Raw genomic sequence first — 25,909 nt, forward strand, 5'->3', positions numbered from 1 at the left:
TTGCCCTTATCAGGAGATCGTCCAAGTAAGGGATAATTAAGACGCCTTTTCTTCGAAGAAGAATCATCATTTCGGCCATTACCTTGGTAAAGACCCGGGGTGCCGTGGACAATCCAAACGGCAGCGTCTGAAACTGATAGTGACAGTTCTGTACCACAAACCTGAGGTACCCTTGGTGAGAAGGGCAAATTGGGACATGGAGGTAAGCATCCTTGATGTCCAGAGACACCATATAGTCCCCTTCTTCCAGGTTCGCTATCACTGCTCTGAGTGATTCCATCTTGAATTTGAACCTTTGTATGTAAGTGTTCAAGGATTTCAGATTTAAAATAGGTCTCACCGAGCCGTCCGGCTTCGGTACCACAAACAGCGTGGAATAATACCCCTTTCCCTGTTGTAGGAGGGGTACCTTGATTATCACCTGCTGGGAATACAGCTTGTGAATGGCTTCCAATACTGCCTCCCTGTCGGGGGGAGACGTTGGTAAAGCAGACTTCAGGAACCGGCGAGGGGGAGACGTCTCGAATTCCAATTTGTACCCCTGAGATACTACCTGCAGGATCCAGGGGTCCACTTGCGAGTGAGCCCACTGCGCGCTGAAATTCTTGAGACGGGCCCCCACCGTGCCTGAGTCCGCTTGTAAGGCCCCAGCGTCATGCTGAGGACTTGGCAGAAGCGGGGGAGGGCTTCTGTTCGTGGGAAGAGGCTGTCTGCTGCAGTCTTTTTCCCCTTCCTCTGCCCCGGGGCAGATATGAGTGGCCTTTTGCCCGCTTGCCCTTATGGGGACGAAAGGACTGAGCCTGAAAAGACGGTGTCTTTTTCTGCTGAGAGGTGACCTGGGGTAAAAAGGTGGATTTCCCAGCCGTTGCCGTGGCCACCAGGTCCGATAGACCGACCCCAAATAACTCCTCCCCTTTATACGGCAATACTTCCATATGCCGTTTGGAATCCGCATCACCTGACCACTGTCGCGTCCATAACCCTCTTCTGGCAGAAATGGACAGCGCACTTACTCTTGATGCCAGAGTGCAAATATCCCTCTGTGCATCTCGCATATATAGAAATGCATCCTTTAAATGCTCTATAGTCAATAATATATTGTCCCTGTCCAGGGTATCAATATTTTCAGTCAGGGAATCCGACCAAGCCACCCCAGCACTGCACATCCAGGCTGAGGCGATTGCTGGTCGCAGTATAATACCAGTATGTGTGTATATACTTTTTAGGATATTTTCCAGCTTCCTATCAGCTGGTTCCTTAAGGGCGGCCGTATCAGGAGACGGTAACGCCACTTGTTTTGATAAGCGTGTGAGCGCCTTATCTACCCTAGGGGGTGTTTCCCAACGCGCCCTAACCTCTGGCGGGAAAGGGTATAATGCCAATAATTTTTTAGAAATTAGCAGTTTTTTATCGGGGGAAACCCACGCTTCATCACACACCTCATTTAATTCATCTGATTCAGGAAAAACTACGGGTAGTTTTTTCACACCCCACATAATACCCTTTTTTGTGGTACTTGTAGTATCAGAAATGTTCAAAACCTCCTTCATTGCCGTGATCATGTAACGTGTGGCCCTACTGGAAAATACGTTTGTTTCCTCACCGTCGACACTGGAGTCAGTGTCTGTGTCTGTGTCGACCATCTGAGGTAACGGGCGCTTTAGAGCCCCTGACGGTGTTTGAGACGCCTGTACAGGTATTAACTGATTTGCCGGCTGTCTCATGTCGTCAACAGTCTTTTGTAAAGTGCTGACACTATCACGTAATTCCTTCCATAAGACCATCCAGTCAGGTGTCGACTCCCTAGGGGGTGACATCACTAATACAGGCAATTGCTCCGCCTCCACACCATTTTCCTCCTCATACATGTCGACACAACGTACCGACACACAGCACACACACACACACAGGGAATGCTCTGATAGAGGATAGGACCCCACTAGCCCTTTGGGGAGACAGAGGGAGAGTTTGCCAGCACACACCAGAGCGCTATATATATACAGGGATAACCTTATATAAGTGTTTCTCCCTGTTATAGCTGCTGTATATATTTATCTGCCAAATTAGTGCCCCCCCTCTCTTGTTTTACCCTGTTTCTGTAGTGCAGGACTGCAGGGGAGAGTCAGGGAGCTTTCCTCCAACGGAGCTGTGAGGAAAAAATGGCGCCAGTGTGCTGAGGAGATAGGCTCCGCCCCCTTATCGGTGGCCTTTCTCCCGCTTTTTTATGGAAAAATTGGCAGGGGTTAAATGCATCCATATAGCCCAGGAGCTATATGTGATGTATTTTTTGCCATATAAGGTGTTTTTATTGCGTCTCAGGGCGCCCCCCCCCCAGCGCCCTGCACCCTCAGTGACCGGAGTGTGAAGTGTGCTGAGAGCAATGGCGCACAGCTGCGGTGCTGTGCGCTACCTTATTGAAGACAGGACGTCTTCTGCCGCCGATTTTCCGGACCTCTTCAGTCTTCTGGCTCTGTAAGGGGGCCGGCGGCGCGGCTCTGGGACCCATCCATGGCTGGGCCTGTGATCGTCCCTCTGGAGCTAATGTCCAGTAGCCTAAGAAGCCCAATCCACTCTGCACGCAGGTGAGTTCGCTTCTTCTCCCCTTAGTCCCTCGGTGCAGTGAGCCTGTTGCCAGCAGGTCTCACTGAAAATAAAAAACCTAACTTAAACTTTTACTCTAAGCAGCTCAGGAGAGCCCCTTAGTCTGCACCCTTCTCGTTCGGGCACAAAAATCTAACAGAGGCTTGGAGGAGGGTCATAGGGGGAGGAGCCAGTGCACACCAGGTAGTCCTAAAGCTTTTACTTTTGTGCCCAGTCTCCTGCGGAGCCGCTATTCCCCATGGTCCTTTCGGAGTCCCCAGCATCCACTAGGACGTCAGAGAAACATAGGTTATGTATTCACGCTGCATGCACAATGTTTCATTGTGTCATAGTTATTCACCAAATAACACTCCTGTAAATCAACTCAGCTATTTTTTTCCTCAATTTGCATTACTTAAAATAATCCCTTACCGCCCCGCTCAGTGAATGGAACAATTTTATTCCACAAGAGAGGTGGAGAGTGGGAGGCTTCACAACAGATGTGCCTTCGTCACAACACACAGATGGTAGGAGTGTAAGTCACATTCAGCCAGATCCCTCCAACGGGTGTCATAAATGTTCTAGTGTGTGGTGACTGAGGGCACACAAATGCCCAATCCTTGAATAAGGGATGCCCTATCATAGCCAATCCAAGGAATCAGTATAAGAAGGGTCATGGCTGATGTGTTTCATAGTTACTAAATGAACCCCACTGTTCATGGAGAATAATGATAAAACGCTGCACCAGTATAATAAAACAACTCAGTATTACAGGAACACGTGTTACCATATCAAGCCCCAGAAGAGCCAACACTTTAACAGTCACATTCTACCAGCTGATCAGAGGAGTCTCATATTTAAAATGTAATTGCTGATCGTTTAACTGAAATAATCATTAGTCTATTACCAGAGGAAAGCTGTAGCGTCAGGAAGGAGCTGTCCATCATTTCAGCATTGCAGCTACAAGCTGTCTCAGCAGGCATCCGCATGATAGTTTGACAGTTAAAAGGTCGACACCAAATGGTCGACGTGCGTATGGCCGACATGGTCAATTGGTTGATAGGTTCAAATGGTCCACGTGACAATGGTCGACAGGTGAAAAGGTCAACATGAGGTTTTTTTTTTTATTTAGCACTTTTTCATACTTTACCATCCACGTGGATTACAATTGGGAATAGTAACCTTGCTCAAAGCAAGGGGACACGGTGCACTAATTGGGGGTCCACGTGCTGGAAGGGAAATTTTGACACAGAAAACCCCATCATAAACAGATGTCGTCCTTTTCATATGTCGACCTTTTCATGTGTCGACCATGTCCATGTCTGCCTGTCGATCTTTTGACCATTTGGTGTCGACCTAGATATTGACGACCCTTTGAACCATAACCATCTCAGACACACGCCCTGGGGTAATTTACTAAAGCAAGAGTTTTTAGAAGTGGAGATGTTGCCCATAGCAACCAATCAGATTTTACTTATCACTTATCTAGCAACTTCTAGAACACAGGTTCTCAAACACGGTCCTCAGGACCCCACACAGTGCATGATTTGCAGGTCTCACAGAATCACAAGTGAAATAATTAGCTCCACCTGTGGACCTTTTAAAATGTGTCAGTGAGTAATTAATACACCTGTGCACTTGCTGGATTACCTGCAAAACATGCACCGTGTGGGGTCCTGAGGACCGAGTTTGAGAACCACTGTTCTAGAAGATAATAGCTAGAATCTGATTGGCTTCATCTCCACTTCTAAAAACCCACACTTTACTAAATATACCCCTCTGTACTCCACTTCTTACAGAACAACTGATACAATGCCACTTTTCCTAAACACAGGGCTAATAGGTAGCGGCCAAACTCTACCGTTCCAAGAGGTTCCAAACACTGCTGTAACAAGGCGGCAATGTGCCCTGGGCCAGCCCTGCCCCCTGAACATACAGTATGATGTCACACCGAGTGTACTCAGATCCTTCCACACTGTCCAGGCTCTGCAGGGCATGTGCCCAGAGCGTGCAAGCAGTGATAGCGACTGAGCGGCACCCAAGAGCCGTGGAGGCAATGGCAACGCTAGCACACACCTAGTGACGGCCCTGATTCCATCCACAGGAGCTGATGTAGAGTTGGACATAAGTGCATTTTGGGGTTTTATTCACTTGCTGGTAAATTCTGATGCATTTATGCCGCTTTACAATTAGCTAATACGGAGGACAGAGGGGCCATGCAAGCATTGGCCAAATACAGCGGGGCCATGTTCATGCCAACAAGTCCCATACAGACCACAACAAAGGAACCTATGTACCCATCAGGAAACGTATCACTGGCGGATGCTCGTCCCCTGAAGATGATGATGATTGGCAGCCACATTAGAATGCACCGCTGATACTATTACTGTCATTCCTGTGGCTGCTGTCATCTATTCCCATTAATTAGCTATGTGCAATCGATCCGTGGCAGGAAAGCAAATTCCCAGTTCTTTTTGTTGTTGTTTTTTTTAAAGGGAAAGAAAATAGTTCTTAGTATTTACCTGAATTTAATTAGTACTTTAATGTTGTACGTGTTTCTGTACATAAATGTATTTGACATGGTATGACTTATTATGTATCAATCACACTGTCCGTGTCTGGCAGACTTATGTACATAACACAGCACTGTATACTGTAAATTTTACTACTTCCACTGCCAAGCCACGTCACCTGGCGTAAACAGGCGCATGTGTTAGTTTCCCCTGCCATACGCACTCTGAACATGACGCATCTTGACTTATGTCCAGCTTTGCATGCCGAGCAAAATGCGTCTTTTTATTGGGCGCGCTTTACCTCTGTGTTTCTGGCACAAAAGGTCCCCAACTTGCAGGGAATTTCACAATGAACACAACACGTGTACATGGTCACACCGCCATACAGAGGTTTGTACTGAGGATAATACACTGACTTACACATATACAATCATAAATACATGAATTCCCATACAGCTCACACAACTACGCATATATACTGTACATGTATTAAGTGACATTAATGGTAAGATAGGCATACATGGAATCATGTATGCAGTGATAACAGATACACGGTCGAGCTAATCGCCAGAGTAACCGCCGTGTGCAGCACGGACAGCAGCTAGATGTTTGTTGAACTATCATTTTAGACACACGTCTGGTATCCCCCAGATTCCTTTTGACGGTGAGCTGCTCCAATGTAGCGCGTCGGTCGGCCCTCACGCACCTTCGTAGCTGACGTCCACCTTTCACATCATTGGCATGTGGGGCTCCACAGTTTCCACCTTGGTTATTCGCAATGGTGTCATTTGTCCAGTCCCGATACACCTTCACCAGAGTAGCACGCGTAACTGTGCTTTGTCAGAAATACTGCCACCCTTGGCCCGAAAAGCCGATAATCACCCCTTTTTGCAACTCTGATAAATCGCCCCTTTTACCCATGATAGCAACGAGTGATGTGTGCAGACGGCCTATCGCACACCTTATATACCCAACAAGCCAGCGCACGACACGTGACGTACTACCGACGCCAAATGTAGGAGGTGGTCATAATAATGTGACTCGACCGTGAAGTATTCAAGCTTGGATTTATAGAGATATTCACAAATACATGCAATCACCCACATAGGGTATGCCATACTTCCATGGAATCCCACACATATGGTATAACATACATGGTGAAACATACATGCATAGAACCACAGAGATTGGTCACACACGGATAAATGAATTCACACACTTGACCCCGATGACCCCTCCATCTTCATTCTCCCTAGCAACAAGCTTTCTTCAGACATTCTGTGCATAGCAATACGTCCTCCCAGCATGACAAGTGATACCATTGCCCAAATAACAGGATTAGTTGTGCTAGATCAGCAAGCGAAGGTCCATGTCAGAAAGAGAGTAAACAGCTCACAATGCAATCATTTCTTCACAATGTGTCTATGCTTCTATATCCACGCACAGAGAATGGGGAGGGCAGACTGAGATTATTCACTACATTAGAGGTTAATAAGCTGTGTTCTAGACACTCTGCATGTGCTACCAATATAGAAAGTGATAGCAGAAAATAACCGAGTGGTTCATCTCGCCTAGCTGTTACATTGACTATTTTACAGTATATCTGTTCCCTGCATTCTGGATGGTTAAGTAAATGTCACTCCATCCAATTTCCAAGTATGCCCCCTTGTTCTACAGTAGAAATGATCTGTTAACACCTGCAATATATTTGTATGTGTCCGTCATGTCATTTCTGTATCCTCTCTCCATTATATATGTTACGTTCTTTCATTATTTCCTACATTTTCTGCTTTGCAGTCTATAGACTGGTTAAGTAGCTGATGGAATAGGTTTTAGCTCTAGAACTGAACACAACACCGGCAACAAAATCTCACCCATGACCTATAAAGTGACAATATCACCCCCTGCTTCTTACTACTAATACCTCTCTCCTTATTCCCCCAGAGTATTCTTCTGGCTTTTCCTACTACATGCTACTGTTCATCATCCTACCCTGTAGCTCACAGGTTCCGTCCCCCTGTTGCTACTGGCAGTATATCACCTTTCGCTATGTATTCTGCATCTAAATTCCACAAAGTACATTACACATCTCCACATTCTGATTATAAAGCCATAACGTATATCATATATTTATCACAAGAGACGTTGACCACTGAACCGGCGCTGAAGTCCACCTTCTCCAAGGGTCATCTCTGGGCAATTAACCAAATTCATTCCATCAGAGAGGTGATAGTGACGGAGAAGGGTTGCAAAGGCCAATTCCTCTGCTCAGTATAGACTGCAGTTGTCCTATTCCCGACCACCACTGGGTGTTACGGTACACCTACCTATCACATCAAACACTGGACATTATGCCCTGGACAGAGCACACTGCCACCATTTACCTCTTATTGGGGTAGTAGGCTGATAACAGACCTGAGCTGTATAAGGAGGGGGGGGGGGGGGGGAGTAGCATTCCGCCTGTCATTAAGTGCTTCAGTGAAATCCATTATTTTCCCCCACGTGCTCCACACTTCATTTGGGGAGCGGGGGTTGCCACTTGTGGACTGGTTCTTGGAAATGAATTAAGAAACGCAGCAGGGGATATAGAGGGGTCCAGTTATGTGCTTCCAGTAATGGAGGATGGAATTCTCCCTCAGTGTTGGGTGCATGGATAATACACACAGGGCAGTGTCCACCTAGAAATCAGCCTGCTCAGACCGCCACACTGGACATCATGGGTCCCTCAGATGGATAGATAGGGAGGGAGGGAGGGTCAGAGGGATGAAGGAAAGGTATAGGGACAGGTAGTGCAGCGTGACAGAGTGATGGGGAATATCTGGATGACACATGGAGAGCTCCCTGTGCATTGGAGGACAGAGCGCAGAGTGATTATGAGAGATAATGTGCTGTTTGTGTGAGAGGGAGGCAGATGAGGAGAGGTGCAATTACACAAATTAAGATGAGGGAGGAGGATGACAGAAAGCACAAAGTGGATAGAGAGGCAGATGTGGGGAGAGAGAACTGGGAAGGAGGGAAAGCCGGAGACAGCAGCTATTGTGGGGATATTGAATGAAGAAGCAGAGAGGATGATGCCAGGCACAGCCACACACAGAAAGCAAGATACAGACATATGCAGGCTGAAACAATACTGAGGAGAAGAAGAGACACTCTGACAGACAGACAGACATCTCACCTGCTCCCTGGTCTCTCTGCCCACATCACACGCTCCAATGCATGTCTGTCCTTCTCCTGCTCAGTGTGGGGGTCCCTTGCTGCCTTGAGAAGGGGGGTTTGCAGGAGTATCAGTGTCTGCGGAAAAGCCTCAGCTCCCACCCCCCTGCACTCTCCTCTCCTCCACAGCTGTTGCGCCTCCAGCTTCTCTCCACCTCCACTCCCTCTCCCTTGCCTTGCCTGTCTGGATCCGCATATTGCTTCTCCCCTCCCTGTGTCTCCACCCTCTACTCCCCTCCACACATCACCCACCTCCCCTCTGTCAGCTCTCCCTCTCCCCTTGCTAGCTGCTCCTCTGCTCTCAATTTCAGCAGCTGGACAGCGCCAAAGAGCAGTCACTATAGTCACACTGTATATGTTACACCTGGCTATTTCATACACAGCATAGCAGAGCACAGGGCAATGGCTTATACAGGATAATAGGAGGGGTTACAGGGAGAGGTTTTACGGGGAAATAGGAGGTGTTGTAGGGAGGGGTTATATGGAGTAATAGGAGGTGCTAACAGAAAGGGATTATATACAATAATAGGAGGAATTATAGGGAGGGATTATATGGAATAAAGAGTTATAGGAGAGGTTATAGGGAGCTATGGATGGATTTACATTGAGGAATCAAATAAAATATAGGCAATATAGTGAGGGAGCGATACAGAGTAATATAACACCAACATATTAGGTAGCACTTTGCAGAGAATAATCATTCACATCAAACGTACACTAAATAAGGTTCATTTAATCAGAAGCAGAATAAGCTACCAGTATGTCTTACATAGCGAGGACACACAAACTTAATACAGATAGGACGCTGGTGGGAAGCATTGCTGGCCACTGTGCCACCATGCTGGGAAGTGTACTAAGGAGATGTTTTATAATGTAAGAAAGCAAGCTATAAGGAGGGGTTATATGAAGTAATAAGATGAGATATAGGGAGGGGTTATGTGAGTAATAAGAAGAGTTTGAATGTTAAATGCAGTAATAGGATGTGTTATGCAGAGGAACAGATAAAGCAGAGGGCTTATATGCAGAAGTCATATGTGGTGATCAGGGGAAATATAAACAGAGTTACAGGTGAGAATAAAAAAAAGTAAATTTGTGTATACTTGATAGACACATTACAGATGGGGTGAGATTGCATACATTTATTTTACTGATATAATGCTCAAAAATACATTGTTAATAATAATATAAAGTGCATGTATGGCTATATATATATATATATATATATATATATATATATATATAAATATATATATATCTTGACCTGGATAAATAGTTAATATATGAAACATGTGAATGCTGTTCAGAATACAGGTTTGGATTGGAATGCTGCCGGTCAAGATGCCGGCAGACAGAATACTGACCACGGCATCCCGATGTACAGATGCCCAACAAGGGAAGGCAAGTATACCTGCCTTTCCCTAATGGCCCCCTAACCCTCCCTTCCCGCAGCCTAAACCTAACCCCACCCCCTGCAGCCTAACCCTAGCCCTCCCGGGTGGCACCTAATCACAACCCACCCCTGCCTAAACCTAAGCCCCCCTCCCTCGCAGCCTAACCTTCCCCAGGGGTGCCTAAACCTTACCCCCCTCCCCGCAGCCTAAACCTAACCCCCAGCTCTGCAGCATAACCCTCCCCTTGCAGCCTAAACCTAACCTCCCCCCCCCCCCATAGATTAGCTGTCAGTCAAGCTGGAAGCTGCTCATTCGGAATCCCGGCGGTCGGGGGTTTCCGGTGCTGGGCTTGTGACCCTATTCAGGGTTGCCAGTGTAAGCATTCTGAGCAGTGTCGGGTTTCCAGTGGATCCCCAAAATACAAAACAAATGTGTCTCTTTTTTAGCAAGGTTTAATTTTACCGCGTCCACATAGGTCTCCTATTTAGAAAGTGGTGAAGATACCAGGGTAAAGGGTGAGGACATGTAGATCCCTTTGCAGCTTTGTGCAGTCCCGCTCTATGGTATAGCAATTTGCCAGTGTGCAGAGGGGTAACTTTTCCCATGGAGAGCCCAAATGATGAGTTAGTGTCACAACTGAGGGCCTGAGCTGACGGGAGGCAGCCTCAGTTGTAGGGGCTGAGATGTACCGGAACCTGGGAGGTTGTATCAGACCCCTGGACATGTAAGTAACATGAATAATAACTGCCCGAAGGCGTGACCACGACAACTTGGGTAAAAGTCAATGATGTTTATTATGACAACTCCGCAACACAGCAGCAGTAAAAGAAAACGTAAAAGTCAGCAAAGAATAAATACAGTTCCTGGGTACTACAGGATGGCAGGAGCCACAGGGCACTGGTAGTGTGAGATAGTTCTTATGATCTTCTAGATGGAAAGTCCTTACCAGGCCCGACTGTAGCAATGGAGATAACCCAGGATTGTGCCAGCTGGTGTTCCAGGAAAAGCTGGGTTGCTGAAGATAAAACAGCTGCTGTGGATACTGGCTGGAACCAGACTGTTGTTAGCACGGAGTGGATACTGGCTGGAACCAGTTAAATAATAAATGAACTTGGGAGCGATGAAATATGAACTGAAATGTAGAACTTGAGAGCGGAGAAATAATAATACCGGTGGAGAGTGGTAAAGTGTAGAAAGGACACCGGCCCTTTAAGGGAAGCTGTACTCTGCTGGAAGCTGAGCTGGAAGCAGGTAATGTTGTAGCTGGAAACAGATGAATCCACAATGGATTGGAGAGTCAGGCTACACCGCAGGTGGAATGCTGGTGCGGGTCTCTATGGTGGAAGTCTTGAGACAGGAGCTGGAACCTGGAAGACAATCACAGGAGAGAGACAAACAGGAACTAGGTTTGACAACCAAAGCACTGACGCCTTCCTTGCTCAGGCACAGTGTATTTATACCTGCAGCAAGGAAGGGATTGGCTAGGCAATTATGCAGATTATCAATACTGAGAACAGATTGGTGGAAATGATCAGCTGACAGAATCCAAGATGGCTGCGCCCATGCAGACACTTGGAGGGAAGTTTGGTTTGTAATCCATGTGGTAATGAAAACAGTAATGGCGGCGCCGGCCACCGGAGACAGGAGGCGCCAGGCTGACAGACGCACATCCAACCACGCGGACACAGCGGAGGCCGCGGCTGACGTAATCGCCACTCAGACACTCTGCATGCAGAAGTTCAGGGACGGCAGCGGAGGCCGCGGGAGACGCCATGCCAGGTGTAATATGGCGTTTACTGTGACAGCGTCCCAGAGTGACAGGAGAGGATACAGGAATGTACACATCAGGATAACAGATGGGATCCGGTCCTGGAGCGCTGAGCCAGCCTTAGGAGGCATCTGATGGGTAAGAAATGGCGTCCAGATACCCGGATCGTGACAGCACCCCCCCCCTTTAGGAGTGGCCCCAGGACACTTCTTTGGCTTTTGAGGAAACTTGGAATGGAATCTCCGGACCAAGGCAGGAGCATGGACATCAGAAGCATTGGTCCATGAACGTTCCTCAGGACCATAACCCTTCCAGTCAATAAGATATTGTAGTTGACCGTAACGGTGACGTGAGTCCAGGATCTTGGCCACTTCATACTCAACGCCTCGTTGAGTTTGGACTTTCGGAGTTGGAGGAAGTGAGGAATGAAACCGATTCAAGATCAGCGGTTTCAACAGGGAAACATGGAATGTCCTGGGTATTTTTAAGAAGGGAGGCAACTGGAGTCTGTAAGCAACAGGATTGATGACTTGTTCAATCTTGAAAGGACCGATATAGCGAGGTGCAAACTTCATACTGGGAACTCTTAACCTCAAATTCTTCGTGGATAACCATACCCGATCACCCACCTTGAGAGCAGGAACTGCTCGACGCTTCTTATCCGCAAACTTCTTGTACCTGAACGATGCCTTGAGCAGAGCTGATCGTACGCTCTTCCAGATATTGGCAAACTGATGCAAGGTGATATCCACTGCGGGAACAGAAGTTGCTGGAAGCGGTTGGAACTCAGGGACTTTAGGGTGGAATCCAAAGTTAGTGAAGAAAGGTGTTGAAGCAGATGAAGAATGATACTGGTTGTTATGACAGAACTCGGCCCAGGGAAGTAATTGAACCCAGTCATCTTGAGAGGAGGACACATAGATGCGGAGGAAGGCCTCCAAGTCCTGATTCACCCTCTCGGTTTGACCATTGGTCTGAGGATGGTAAGCCGTGGAAAACTTTAGCTTGACTTGGAGGACTTGACATAAACTTCGCCAGAATTTGGCTGTGAATTGAACTCCTCGATCTGAGATAATTTCTTCAGGAAGACCGTGGAGTCGGAAGATCTCTTGTATGAATACTTGAGCCAACTTGGAAGCTGACGGAAGACCGGTGAGAGGAATGAAGTGTGCCATCTTGGTGAACCGGTCAACTACCACCCAGATGGTATTGAACTTGTTGCACATGGGTAAGTCTGTAATGAAATCCATCGACAAGTGGGTCCATGGTCGACGGGGAACGGATAGTGGAACCAGTTGCCCCGCAGGCGACTGGCGGGATACTTTATGTTGGGCACACTTTGGGCAAGATGCAATAAACTCCAAGACGTCCTTTTTCAGAGTTGGCCACCAATAGGACCTAGAGATAAACTCCAGGGTTTTTTGGATACCTGTATGTCCGGCAAAACGGGAAGCATGGGCCCAATGCATGAGCTTCTTCCTTAGCATCGGCTTCACAAAACTTTTCCCTGATGGGGGCGTAGAGTCCATCCCTACCGTGGAGAATGCCAACGGATTTATAATAGGATGCTTGTCTGAAGACTCTGACTCATTTTCTTGCTCCCATGAGCGGGAAAGGGCATCGGCCTTGCGATTCTGAGAGCCCGGACAGAACTGGAGTTTAAAGTCGAACCTGGAAAAGAAAAGTGCCCATCTGGCCTGACGAGGGTTGAGACATTGTGCGCCCTTCAGGTATAAAAGGTTCTTGTGGTCTGTAAGTATGGTGATTGAATGAGAAGCTCCCTCCAACAGATACCTCCACTCTTCTAGAGCGAGCTTGATGGCTAGCAACTCCTGGTCGCCAATGGCATAGTTGCGCTCAGCTGGGGAGAACTTCCGGGAGAAGAAACTGCAAGGGTGTAAATGGCCATCTTTAGCCCTCTGAGATAACACCGCTCCTACTCCAACGGAGGAGGCATCCACCTCTAAGATGAAAGGAGAGTCGATGTCAGGCTGTTTCAGAACAGACGCAGAGATGAACCTTTGTTTTAAAAGATGAAATGCTTGCATGGCTTCTTCAGACCACTTGGACGGGTTAGCACCCTTCTTAGTGAAAGCAGTAATAGGCGCCACAATGGTGGAAAAGTCTCGTATAAACTTTCGGTAATAGTTGGCGAACCCTAAGAACCTCTGGACCCCTTTGAGGGTTAAGGGTACCGGCCAATTTTGGATTGCTTGTAGTTTCTCAGGATCCATCTCTAGTCCGGAACCGGACACAATGTACCCTAGAAACGGAATGGACTTGACTTCAAAGACGCATTTTTCTAATTTGCAATAGAGATGATTGACACGGAGACGGGACAGAACCTCTTTAACCCAAAAACGATGTTCCTCTAAATCGTTGGCAAAAATGAGGATATCGTCTAGATAGACCACGACATGACGGTATAGAATGTCTCTGAAGATCTCATTGACAAAATGCTGGAAGACAGCTGGAGCATTGCTCAATCCGAAGGGCATGACGAGGTACTCATAATGTCCGTCACGGGTGTTAAAGGCGGTCTTCCACTCGTCACCCTCACGGATCCGGATGAGATTGTATGCACCTCGCAAGTCCAGCTTTGTAAAGATGGTAGCTCCGCTAACTCTGTCAAAGAGCTCAGTAATCAGGGGTAAAGGATAACGGTTCTTGATGGTAATGTCGTTCAAACCTCTGTAGTCGATGCACGGCCGCAGACCACCATCTTTCTTTTTTACAAAAAAGAAGCCTGCGCCGGCTGGAGAAGAAGAAGGTCGAATGAACCCCTTTGCTAGGTTCTCTTTAATATATTCCTCCATAGAATGCGTCTCAGGCAGAGACAACGGATAAGTTCGGCCTCGAGGTGGAACCTTCCCTGGAACGAGATCAATCGGACAGTCCCATTCTCTATGAGGAGGAAGGATATCAGCAGAAGCTTTACTGAACACATCCGTGAAATCTTGATATGGAGGAGGTGGAACATCAGACGACCTGGGGGAGAAAGAACAGACAGGCAATACTTTAAACAAACATGTCTCAGCACAGGAGGAACCCCATGCCAGGATTTGCGTAGTCGTCCAATCAATTGTAGGATTGTGAAGACGGAGCCATGGAAGGCCCAGGACCACAGGATGTGTGGCTCTTGGAATCACTAAAAAAGAAATAAGTTCGGAATGAAGAACTCCCACTCTCAGACGAACTGGTAGAGTCCTTAAAGAAATAACTGCATCAAAAATTTTGCTGCCATCCACGGCAGTTAAAGAAATGGACGAAGGAAGTCTCTCGGTGGGTAGGGACCACCGTTTAACATAGGCTTCGGTAATAAAGTTCCCAGCTGCTCCGGAATCAAGGAGGGCAATGACGTTCCGATAACGTTGAGCAACTTGAAGCGAGACTGGGAGATTACAATCTTGAGGAGATGGAGAGGAGATCATTACTCCTAGCCGGCCCTCTCCTTGGCGAGCTAGGATTTGGAGTTTCCCGGACGTTTGGGACAGGCATTAATGGTGTGAGACGGAGCTGCACAATAGAGACAGAGAAACTCGGAGAGACGTCTTCGGCGCTCAGCAGGAGTTAAACGGGAACGGCCAAGTTGCATGGGCTCATCTTTAGATGGTGACAGTTGACGAGGAGGAGGAGCAGAAGATTTTGGAGCAGATGATCTTCCACGCTCAGTTGCTCTCTCTCTGAAACGTAAATCAACTTTCGTGCAGAGTGAGATTAGCTCATCTAACTTAGAAGGTAAGTCTCTGGTAGCTAACTCATCTTTAATACGCTCAGATAAGCCATGCCAGAATGCAGCATACAGGGCCTCGTCGTTCCATGCCAGTTCGGATGCCAGGATCTGGAACTGTATCAGATATTGTCCTACAGTACGTGACCCCTGGCGTAAACTGAGAATCTCGGATGAAGCTGAGGTTACCCGGCCTGGCTCGTCGAAGATGCGCCTGAATGTTGACACGAAGGCAGTGTAGGAAGATAGCAGGGTGTCGGACCTCTCCCATAACGGTGATGCCCAATCAAGGGCTGAGCCACTGAGAAGAGAAATAATGTAGGCAATTTTTGTACGGTCACTGGGAAAATTGCCAGGTTGTAGCTCAAACTGAATCTCACACTGGTTGAGAAATCCCCTGCAGAATCTTGGAGATCCGTCAAATTTTGCTGGCGTTGGAAGATGAAGACGTGGAGCAGAAATGGGTAAGGTGGGTGGGGTTATAGCTGGAGTCACTGTGGTTGACGCACCAGACGCGCCTGATCCACGGAGAGTTGTCTGAATCCCATCCAGCCGAGTAGAGAGATCCTGGAGACAGCGGATGATGTGGCCCTGTGCAGCCTCCTGATGTTCTAGTCGGGCTGCCAGTTCTTGCATCGGCCTGGCCGCTTGATCCTGGTCTCCGGCTGGATTCATTAGGTCAGTGCTTACTGTCACAACTGAGGGCCTGAGCTGACGGGAGGCAGCCTCAGTTGTAGGGGCTGAGATGTACCGGAACCTGGGAGGTTGTATCAGACCCCTGGACATGTAAGTAACATGAATAATAACTGCCCGAAGGCGTGACCACGACAACTTGGGTAAAAGTCAATGATGTTTATTATGACAACTCCGCAACACAGCAGCAGTAAAAGAAAACGTAAAAGTCAGCAAAGAATAAATACAGTTCCTGGGTACTACAGGATGGCAGGAGCCACAGGGCACTGGTAGTGTGAGATAGTTCTTATGATCTTCTAGATGGAAAGTCCTTACCAGGCCCGACTGTAGCAATGGAGATAACCCAGGATTGTGCCAGCTGGTGTTCCAGGAAAAGCTGGGTTGCTGAAGATAAAACAGCTGCTGTGGATACTGGCTGGAACCAGACTGTTGTTAGCACGGAGTGGATACTGGCTGGAACCAGTTAAATAATAAATGAACTTGGGAGCGATGAAATATGAACTGAAATGTAGAACTTGAGAGCGGAGAAATAATAATACCGGTGGAGAGTGGTAAAGTGTAGAAAGGACACCGGCCCTTTAAGGGAAGCTGTACTCTGCTGGAAGCTGAGCTGGAAGCAGGTAATGTTGTAGCTGGAAACAGATGAATCCACAATGGATTGGAGAGTCAGGCTACACCGCAGGTGGAATGCTGGTGCGGGTCTCTATGGTGGAAGTCTTGAGACAGGAGCTGGAACCTGGAAGACAATCACAGGAGAGAGACAAACAGGAACTAGGTTTGACAACCAAAGCACTGACGCCTTCCTTGCTCAGGCACAGTGTATTTATACCTGCAGCAAGGAAGGGATTGGCTAGGCAATTATGCAGATTATCAATACTGAGAACAGATTGGTGGAAATGATCATCTGACAGAATCCAAGATGGCTGCGCCCATGCAGACACTTGGAGGGAAGTTTGGTTTGTAATCCATGTGGTAATGAAAACAGTAATGGCGGCGCCGGCCACCGGAGACAGGAGGCGCCAGGCTGACAGACGCACATCCAACCACGCGGACACAGCGGAGGCCGCGGCTGACGTAATCGCCACTCAGACACTCTGCATGCAGAAGTTCAGGGACGGCGGCGGAGGCCGCGGGAGACGCCATGCCAGGTGTAATATGGCGTTAACTGTGACAGCGTCCCAGAGTGACAGGAGAGGATACAGGAATGTACACATCAGGATAACAGATGGGATCCGGTCCTGGAGCGCTGAGCCAGCCTTAGGAGGCATCTGATGGGTAAGAAATGGCGTCCAGATACCCGGATCGTGACAGTTAGTAATGTGTCTTAGCAGCTTTATGCAGACCAGCAAATAGATGGCTCCTTGTACTCTGTGGCATCACTAGCTGTTCTATCCTCTCCCATGAAGGTTACTTACTTGCTACAACAATCCATCTTTACACATAACTGTATATCTAACAGGCTGGAAAGGGTTCTCTGCCCCATTACCTCTTGTTACAGCTCTATATGTTCACGATAATGGTATCGCACAAAATCCTGTAAGAGGAACTATCCTGGTATGAAGTTACAGTCCTCCCCTCTTGCTTCCACCGACAGTGTTCCATCCATGGTTTCTCCCAGCAAGAAATCACAGCGCCTATCTCTGTTCTTGCAACACTTTCATTCAAGGGTTTTCCATGGTTTGTCCATCACGTATTTCAGCTTACGTCCCGGAAGTGTAGCTCAATCAAACTAATGGGCCTGATTCAAGCTTGTTAGTAAAGCCATAAAGAACCCAACTGGGCAAAACCATGTTGCACTGCAGGTGGGATAGATTTAACATGTCCAGAGAGATTTAGATTGGGTGGGTTATATTGTTTCTGTGCAGGGTAAATTCTGGCTTAATTTGCATGTAGCCCACAAATATTATACAGCTTTATTTTTATACTGCAATTTAGATTTAAGTTTGAACACATCCCACCCAAATCTAACTCTCTCTGCACATGTTATATCTGCCCCACCTGCAGAGCGACATGGTTTTGCCCAGTTGTGTGCTTTTTTGCTTTGCTAAAAAACCTGAATCAGGCCTTACTTGCTAAATGAGAATGTCATCTTACCCCAAAATAAGAGAAAACGGTAGCTCTGGTACTATGGTGGCCATATACCTCAGTAATTCTGCATATACAATGAACCTGAAACTTACTAAATTGTACAGTTGATTACATAAGTGTGACCAGTGTGTTTACTTCCAGAGCCCACTAAGTCCACCAAGACTTTTGTGTCCAGCTCTACAGTCACCTGTAGCAGCTAGGGCTCCCCTACTGTTGACTTTTAGTTTAATAGACAGGGTAAACCAGACCAACACGAGACAGACTAAAGTCTCCTGTAGCATGAGACTTTGTGCCTATAAATTACCCGCAACTCTGCATATACAGGCCCGGTTACTTCCTTTGCAGGCCCCTTTTCCATCATGGTGCTCTTATGTCAGAGGGCATTCGGGCCACTAACTCACTGTTTTTGACGTGGCATGGACCTAGGTAAAAACACCACTGGTTTAAACATCTGCTGCACGGCTCTAAATCTTCCACAACGATGGTGAGTTCCTCAAACGTTTGTGGATCACTCTGCAAGATCCACCTGTGCAGTCCCCGGTCCAGACCTCAGGTGAAATGGTCTGTCAGGTAAAAGCCTTCTTAATAACTTTAGACAAATAAGAAAGCTGCAACCTAACTGGTTTCTCTCTTTCAAAGTACCAGTCATGAAATTGTTGGGTTCTCCAACGTGAGCCAAAATGTCTTGTTTTAGTTGTTGATAGTCCTGTAGTTGTACTAAATTGCAGCTCGATTCCCCGCACACTACTATATCTTCTTTTCTTCACGTACACCCCTTTTATCACCCATCCCTCATCCATTTCCCGCTACCCTCATTCCCCCTTCCCTTCACTCACAACAACTTTACACCCCATGTGATTTAATCAGAGACGAGTATACAAGTTGACACAATTGATGTGACTGAGCACAACACCTCTATTTTTGTACTTCTACATGTATTATGTTTCTGTTCTTTGTAATGCTACTGCTTTCTGCTTTGGTTTATGTTCTGATTGTTCCACAAAGAGATTGAGGGATCTACTTATGAAGCAGTGAAACGAGTGGAGAAGTGAGCCAGTGAAGAAGTTCCCCATGGCAACCAATCAGCACTGAAGTAAAATTTAACAGGTGCATTCTATAAAATTATATGTAGCAGCTGATTGGTTGCCATGGGCAACTTCTCCACTGGCTCACTTCAAATGAATCGGGATCGTATGATGTCACCACTCCGAAAATACCAACAACCTAAAACTTTTGTTAATGACCTTGGGAATAAATGCTATTCATTTCTAGGTAACTATTCACTGACAATTTCAAAAAGTTACCCTTTTGGATGTATCATCTCTTTCAAGTACCAATGATTTGAATCTTCTATACTGATTCTACCTTATTTCAGACTGTAGTCCATTTATTCTTTGTCCCCTCCAAACAGAGTGACTCCAATTTGTTACAAAAGCCTGCTATACTGGCTATACAGACTCTTTCCCCTATTAACTGGCAGTCTCTTTAATAGGAAATAAGATGTCTTCACATCCCTCCACCAATCTGGACTATTATCATAAAAATCCATCCTTTCCAAGATGACAATGGGAGAACGGGCATCTAATGTCTTAAAGGGCCTGCTGAAGAATGTCTTATTTTATCTAATGTTATCTTATTTCAGTGTCTCACACAGAGCACACAAATGTCTTGAACATGGGTAATTTGCCAGATTCTTGAAATACAAGCATCTATGCTTCATAGAGAAATGTAATTTCCTGTAGGGGAGAATGTAAATGCCCCTGCACAATACAATCGATTTACAGACTGGCATTATGTCTCCATAGACCTTTGCCTACTTGCACCCAAGCAGAAATACAGTCCCGCATGATTTGAATAAGGAAATCATTTTTCAGCCATCATTTTAATGACTTCTGCAGGACTCACAAAAGCTGAAGTCTATCTTGCGGCTTCAGAGCAGAACAGCTAGTGAAGCCTGGCTTTCTGTCATCTTGTCCAACATATTATATGAGCCAGTTTACAAAATAATTCTATTGAGGACCTTGAAGTCTCTGGTCACTGTTCTGCAGAAGGATCTGTCACTTGGTGTCCTAGCAACATTGATACTCTAGCATAATCACTGCTTTACTTAATGGAATAAACAGGTTTTATGTCTCTGTCTGCGGACAGTAAATATTGATGGGGTAGAAGAGTAACCTCTTACAACAGCTACTTGCTCATCACTAAAGGGGCTATAGGGGTCATTCCGAGTTGTTCGCTCGTTGCCGATTTTCACAACGGAGTGATTAAGGCAAAAATGCGCATGCGCATGGTACGCAGTGCGCATGCGCTAAGTATTTTAGCACAAAACTTAGTAGATTTACTCACGTCCGAATGAAGAATTTTCATCGTTGAAGTTATCGGAGTGTGATTGACAGGAAGTGGGTGTCTCTGGGCGGAAACTGACCGTTTTCTGGGAGTGTGCGAAAAAACGCAGGCGTGCCAGGATAAAACGCGGGAGTGTCTTGAGAAACGGGGGAGTGGCTGGCCGAACGCAGGGCGTGTTTGTGACGTCAAACCAGGAACGAAATGGGCTGAGCTGATCGCAGTGTAGGAGTAAGTCTCGAGCTACTCAGAAACTGCTAAGAATTTTCTATTCCCAATTCTGCTAATCTTTCGTTCGCAATTCTGCTAAGCTAAGATACACTCCCAGAGGGCGGCGGCCTAGCGTGTGCAATGCTGCTAAAAGCAGCTAGCGAGCGAACAACTCAGAATGAGGGCCTATGTACTAAGCCGTGGAGAGAGACAAAGTGGACGGAGATAAAGTAGATATCTACAGTATGTCCACTTTATCTCTCTCCACGGCTTAGTACATTGGGGGTCATTCCGAGTTGATCGCTAGCTGCATTCGTTCGCTGTGCAGCGATGAGGCAAAAAACAGCACTTCTGCGCATGTGTATGCGGCGCAATGCGCACGCGCTACATACTTTTACAACGGCCGATGCAGTTTCACACAGGGTCTAGCGAAGCTTTTCAGTCGCACTGCTGACCGCAGAGTGATTTACATAAAGTGGGCGTTTCTGGGTGTCAACTGACCATTTTCAGGGAGTGTTTGAAAAAACGCAGGCGTGCCAGGAAAAACGCAGGCGTGGCTGGGCGAACGCAGGGCGTATTTGTGACGTCAAAACAGGAACTGAATAGTCTGAAGTGATCGCAAGCACTGAGTAGGTATTGAGCTACTCTAAAACTGCACAAAAAAACTTTGCCACTGCTCTGCGATCCTTTCATTCGCACTTCATCTAAGCTAAAATACACTCCCAGTGGGAGGCAGCATAGCGTTTGCACGGCTGCTAAAAACAGCTAGCGAGCGAACAACTCGGAATGACCACCATAGACCTCCGTTAAGCTAGGCGTAATGACGCAGCTTCACAGCAAACAGCCAGAAAGCTGTTGCTGTTTGTCGTGCTTTCTGAGTTTCATGTAACTGCCCCACTCCAAAGTGCCTCCATTAGCATCTAGATAATGCAGATGGCCTTAGACTATGGGGTAAATTACACTGGTGGCGATGTGTCTCCGAGCAGCATGACGATGCTGGGCTGCGCACATATCAGCGAGCTATGGTACTGCCGACATTGCAAAGTTTGTGATGTGGATGGGTGAGATTTGCAGTTCTGGAATGGCATATTGCGTCTATCGTGCTGACTTGAGTTTGCTCCTATATGTCTAGCTGTCCTAAGGGTATACGTCCAAGATCTCGGCTGTCGGGATCCTGGAAGTCGAAAATAAGAATTTACTTACCGATAATTCTATTTCTCGTAGTCCGCAGTGGATGCTGGGGACTCCGTCAGGACCATGGGGATTAGCGGCTCCGCAGGAGACAGGGCACAAAAGTAAAAGCTTTAGGATCAGGTGGTGTGCACTGGCTCCTCCCCCTATGACCCTCCTCCAAGCCTCAGTTAGGATACTGGCCCTCATTCCGAGTTGATCGGTCGCAAGGCGAATTTAGCAGAGTTACACACGCTTAGTCTACGCCTACTGGGAGTGTATCTTAGCATCTTAAAAGTGCGAACGAAGTTTACGCAATATTGCAAACAAAAAAAACTTAGCAGTTTTAGAGTAGCTCCAGACTTACTCTGCCTGTGCGATCAGTTCAGTGCTTGTCGTTCCTGGTTTGACGTCACAAACACTCCCAGCGTTCGCCCAGACACTCCCCCGTTTCTCCGGCCACTCCTGCGTTTTTTCCGGAAACGGTAGCGTTTTCAGCCACACGCCCATAAAACGCCGTGTTTCCGCCCAGTAACACCCATTTCCTGTCAATCACACTACGTTCGCCGGTGCGAACAAAAAGCCGTGAGTAAAAATCCTTTCTTCATAGCAGAATTACTTAGCGCAGTCGCAGTGCGAACATTGCGCATGCGCTCTAAGCTGATTTTCACTGCGATGCGAAAAAAAAGAACGAGCGAACGACTCGGAATGAGGGCCACTGTGCCCGGACGAGCGTACACAATAAGGAAGGATTTTGAATCCCGGGTAAGACTCATACCAGCCACACCAATCACACTGTACAACCTGTGATCTGAACCCAGTTAACAGCATGATAACAGCGGAGCCTCTGAAAAGATGGCTCACAACAATAATAACCCGATTTTTGTAACAATAACTATGTACAAGTATTGCAGACAATCCGCACTTGGGATGGGCGCCCAGCATCCACTACGGACTACGAGAAATAGAATTATCGGTAAGTAAATTCTTATTTTCTCTGACGTCCTAAGTGGATGCTGGGGACTCCGTCAGGACCATGGGGATTATACCAAAGCTCCCAAACGGGCGGGAGAGTGCGGATGACTCTGCAGCACCGAATGAGAGAACTCCAGGTCCTCCTCAGTCAGGGTGTGCCCCTGACCAAGTATCAGCTCGGCAAAGTTGTAAAGCCGAGACCCCTCGGGCAGCCGCCCAAGATGAGCCCACCTTCCTTGTGGAATGGGCATTTACATATTTTGGCTGTGGCAGGCCTGCCACAGAATGTGCAAGCTGAATTGTACTACACATCCAACTAGCAATCGTCTGCTTAGAAGCAAGAGCACCCAGTTTGTTGGGTGCATACAGGATAACAGCAAGTCAGTCTTCCTGACTCCAGCCGTCCTGGAAACTATATTTTCAGGGCCCTGACAACATCTAGCAACTTGGAGTCCTCCAAGTCCCTAGTATCCGCAGGTACCACAGTAAGCTGGTTCGGGTGAAACACTGACACCACCTTAGGGAGAAACTGGGGATGAGTCCGCAGCTCTGCCCTGTCCGAATGGACAATCAGATATGGGCTTTTTTGAGACAAACGCCGCCAATTCTGACACTCGCCTGGCCGAGGCCAGGGCCAACCGCATGGTCACTTTCCCTGTGAGATATTTCAAATCCACAGATTTGAGCGGTTTAAACCAATGTGATTTTAGGAATCCCAGAACTACGTTGAGATCCCACAGTGCCACTGGAGGCACAAAAGGGGGTTGTATATGCAGTACTCCCTTGACAAACTTCTGGACTTCAGGAACTGAAGCCAATTCTTTCTGGAAGAAAATCGACAGGGCCGAAATTTGAACCTTAATGGACCCCAATTTGAGGCCCATAGACACTCCTGTTTGCAGGAAATGCAGGAAACGACCGAGTTGAAATTTCTTCATGGGGCCTTCCTGGCCTCACACCACGCAACATATTTTCGCCACATGTGGTGATAATGTTGTGCGGTCACCTCCTTCCTGGCTTTGACCAGGGTAGGAATGACCTCTTCCGGAATGCCTTTTTCCCTTAGGATCCGGCGTTCAACCGCCATGCCGTCAAACGCAGCCGCGGTAAGTCTTGGAACAGACATGGTACTTGCTGAAGCAAGTCCCTTCTTAGCGGCAGAGGCCAATGATCCTCTGTGAGCATCTCTTGAAGTTCCGGGTACCAAGTCCTTCTTGGCCAATCCGGAGCCACGAGTATAGTTCTTACTCCTCTACGTCTTATAATTCTCAATACCTTGGGTATGAGAAGCAGAGGAGGGAAGACATACATCGACTGATACACCCACGGTGTTACCAGAACGTCCACAGCTATTGCCTGAGGGTCTTTTGACCTGGCGCAATACTTGTCCAGTTTTTTGTTCAGGCGGGGGGCCATCATGTCCACCTTTGGTCTTTTCCAACGGTTCACAATCATGTGGAAGACTTCCCGATGAAGTCCCCACTCTCCCGGGTGGAGGTTGTGCCTGCTGAGGAAGTCTGCTTCCCAGTTGTCCACTCCCGGAATGAACACTGCTGACAGTGCTATCACATGATTTTCCGCCCAGCGAAAAATCCTTGCAGTTTCTGCCATTGCCCTCCTGCTTCTTGTGCCGCCCTGTCTGTTTACGTGGGCGACTGCCGTGATGTTGTCCCACTGGATCAATACCGGCTGACCTTGAAGCAGAGGTCTTGCTAAGCTTAGAGCATTGTAAATTGCCCTTAGCTCCAGTATATTTATGTGGAGAAAAATCTCCAGACTTGATCACACTCCCTGGAAATTTTTTCCCTGTGTGACTGCTCCCCAGCCTCTCAGGCTGGCCTCCGTGGTCACCAGCATCCAATCCTGAATGCCGAATCTGCGGCCCTCTAGAAGATGAGCGCTCTGTAACCACCACAGGAGAGACACCCTTGTCCTTGGAGATAGGGTTATCCGCTGATGCATCTGAAATGCGATCCGGACCATTTGTCCAGCAGATCCCACTGAAAAGTTCTTGCGTGGAATCTGCCGAATGGAATCGCTTCGTAATAAGCCACCATTTTTCCCAGGACTCTTGTGCAATGATGCACTGACACTTTTCCTGTTTTTAGGAGGTTCCTGACTAGCTCGGATAACTCCCTGGCTTTCTCCTCCGGGAGAAACACCTTTTTCTGGACTGTGTCCAGAACCATCCCTAGGAACAGTAGACGTGTCGTCGGAAACGGCTGCGATTTTGGGTATTTAGAATCCACCCGTGCTGTCGTAGAACTACTTGAGATAGTGCTACTCCGACTTCCAACTGTTCTCTGGACCTTGCCCTTATCAGGAGATCGTCCAAGTAAGGGATAATTAAGACGCCTTTTCTTTGAAGAAGAATCATCATTTCGGCCATTACTTTGGTAAAGACCCGGGGTGCCGTGGACAATCCAAACGGCAGCGTCTGAAACTGATAGTGACAGTTCCGTACCACGAACCTGAGGTACCCTTTGTGAGAAGGGCAATTTGGGACATGGAGGTAAGCATCCTTGATGTCCAGGGACACCATATAGTCCCCTTCTTCCTGGTTCGCTATCACTGCTCTGAGTGACTCCATCTTGATTTGAACCTTTGTATGTAAGTGTTCAAAGATTTCCCATTTAGAATAGGTCTCACCGAGCCGTCTGGCTTCAGTACCACAATATAGTGTGGAATAATACCCCTTTCCTTGTTGTAGGAGGGGTACTTTGATTATCACCTGCTGGGAATACAGCTTGTGAATTGTTTCCAATACTGCCTCCCTGTCGGAGGAAGACGTTGGTAAAGCAGACATCAGGAGCCTGCGAGGGGGAGACGTCTCGAATTTCCAGTCTGTACCCCTGGGATACTACTTGTAGGATCCAGGGGTCCACTTGCGAGTGAGCCCACTACGCGCTGAAACTCTTGAGACGACCCCCCACCGCACTTGAGTCCGCTTGTACGGCCCCAGCGTCATGCTGAGGACTTGGCAGAAGCTGTGGAGGGCTTCTGTTCCTGGGAATGGGCTGCCTGCTGCAGTCTTCTTCCCTTTCCTCTATCCCTGGGCAGATATGACTGGCCTTTTGCCCGCTTGCCCTTATGGGGACGAAAGGACTGAGGCTGAAAAGACGGTGTCTTTTTCTGCTGAGATGTGATTTGGGGTAAAAAAGGTGGATTTTCCAGCTGTTGCCGAGGCCACCAGGTCCGATGGACCGACCCCAAATAACTCCTCCCCTTTATACGG

General features: G+C 47.5%; 1 protein-coding gene across 5 annotated transcripts in view; it reads right to left on the reverse strand.

Moving 5' to 3' along the window:
- SLC8A2 (solute carrier family 8 member A2) overlaps positions 1 to 25,909 on the reverse strand; it is a 418,203-nt gene that overhangs the window by 325,305 nt on the left and 66,989 nt on the right. For 2 of the 5 annotated variants that reach the window (XM_063937878.1, XM_063937874.1), the window contains exon 1: positions 8,269 to 8,494. The exons of the other annotated variants lie outside the window; for them this stretch is intronic. The gene's annotated coding sequence lies outside the window, so the exon portion shown is untranslated. Of the gene's footprint in view, positions 1 to 8,268; positions 8,495 to 25,909 lie in introns of those variants that run through there. 5 annotated transcript variants of the gene reach the window in all.

Source organism: Pseudophryne corroboree, chromosome 8, assembly GCF_028390025.1.
Source record: "Pseudophryne corroboree isolate aPseCor3 chromosome 8, aPseCor3.hap2, whole genome shotgun sequence".
Lineage (NCBI taxonomy): Eukaryota > Metazoa > Chordata > Amphibia > Anura > Myobatrachidae > Pseudophryne > Pseudophryne corroboree.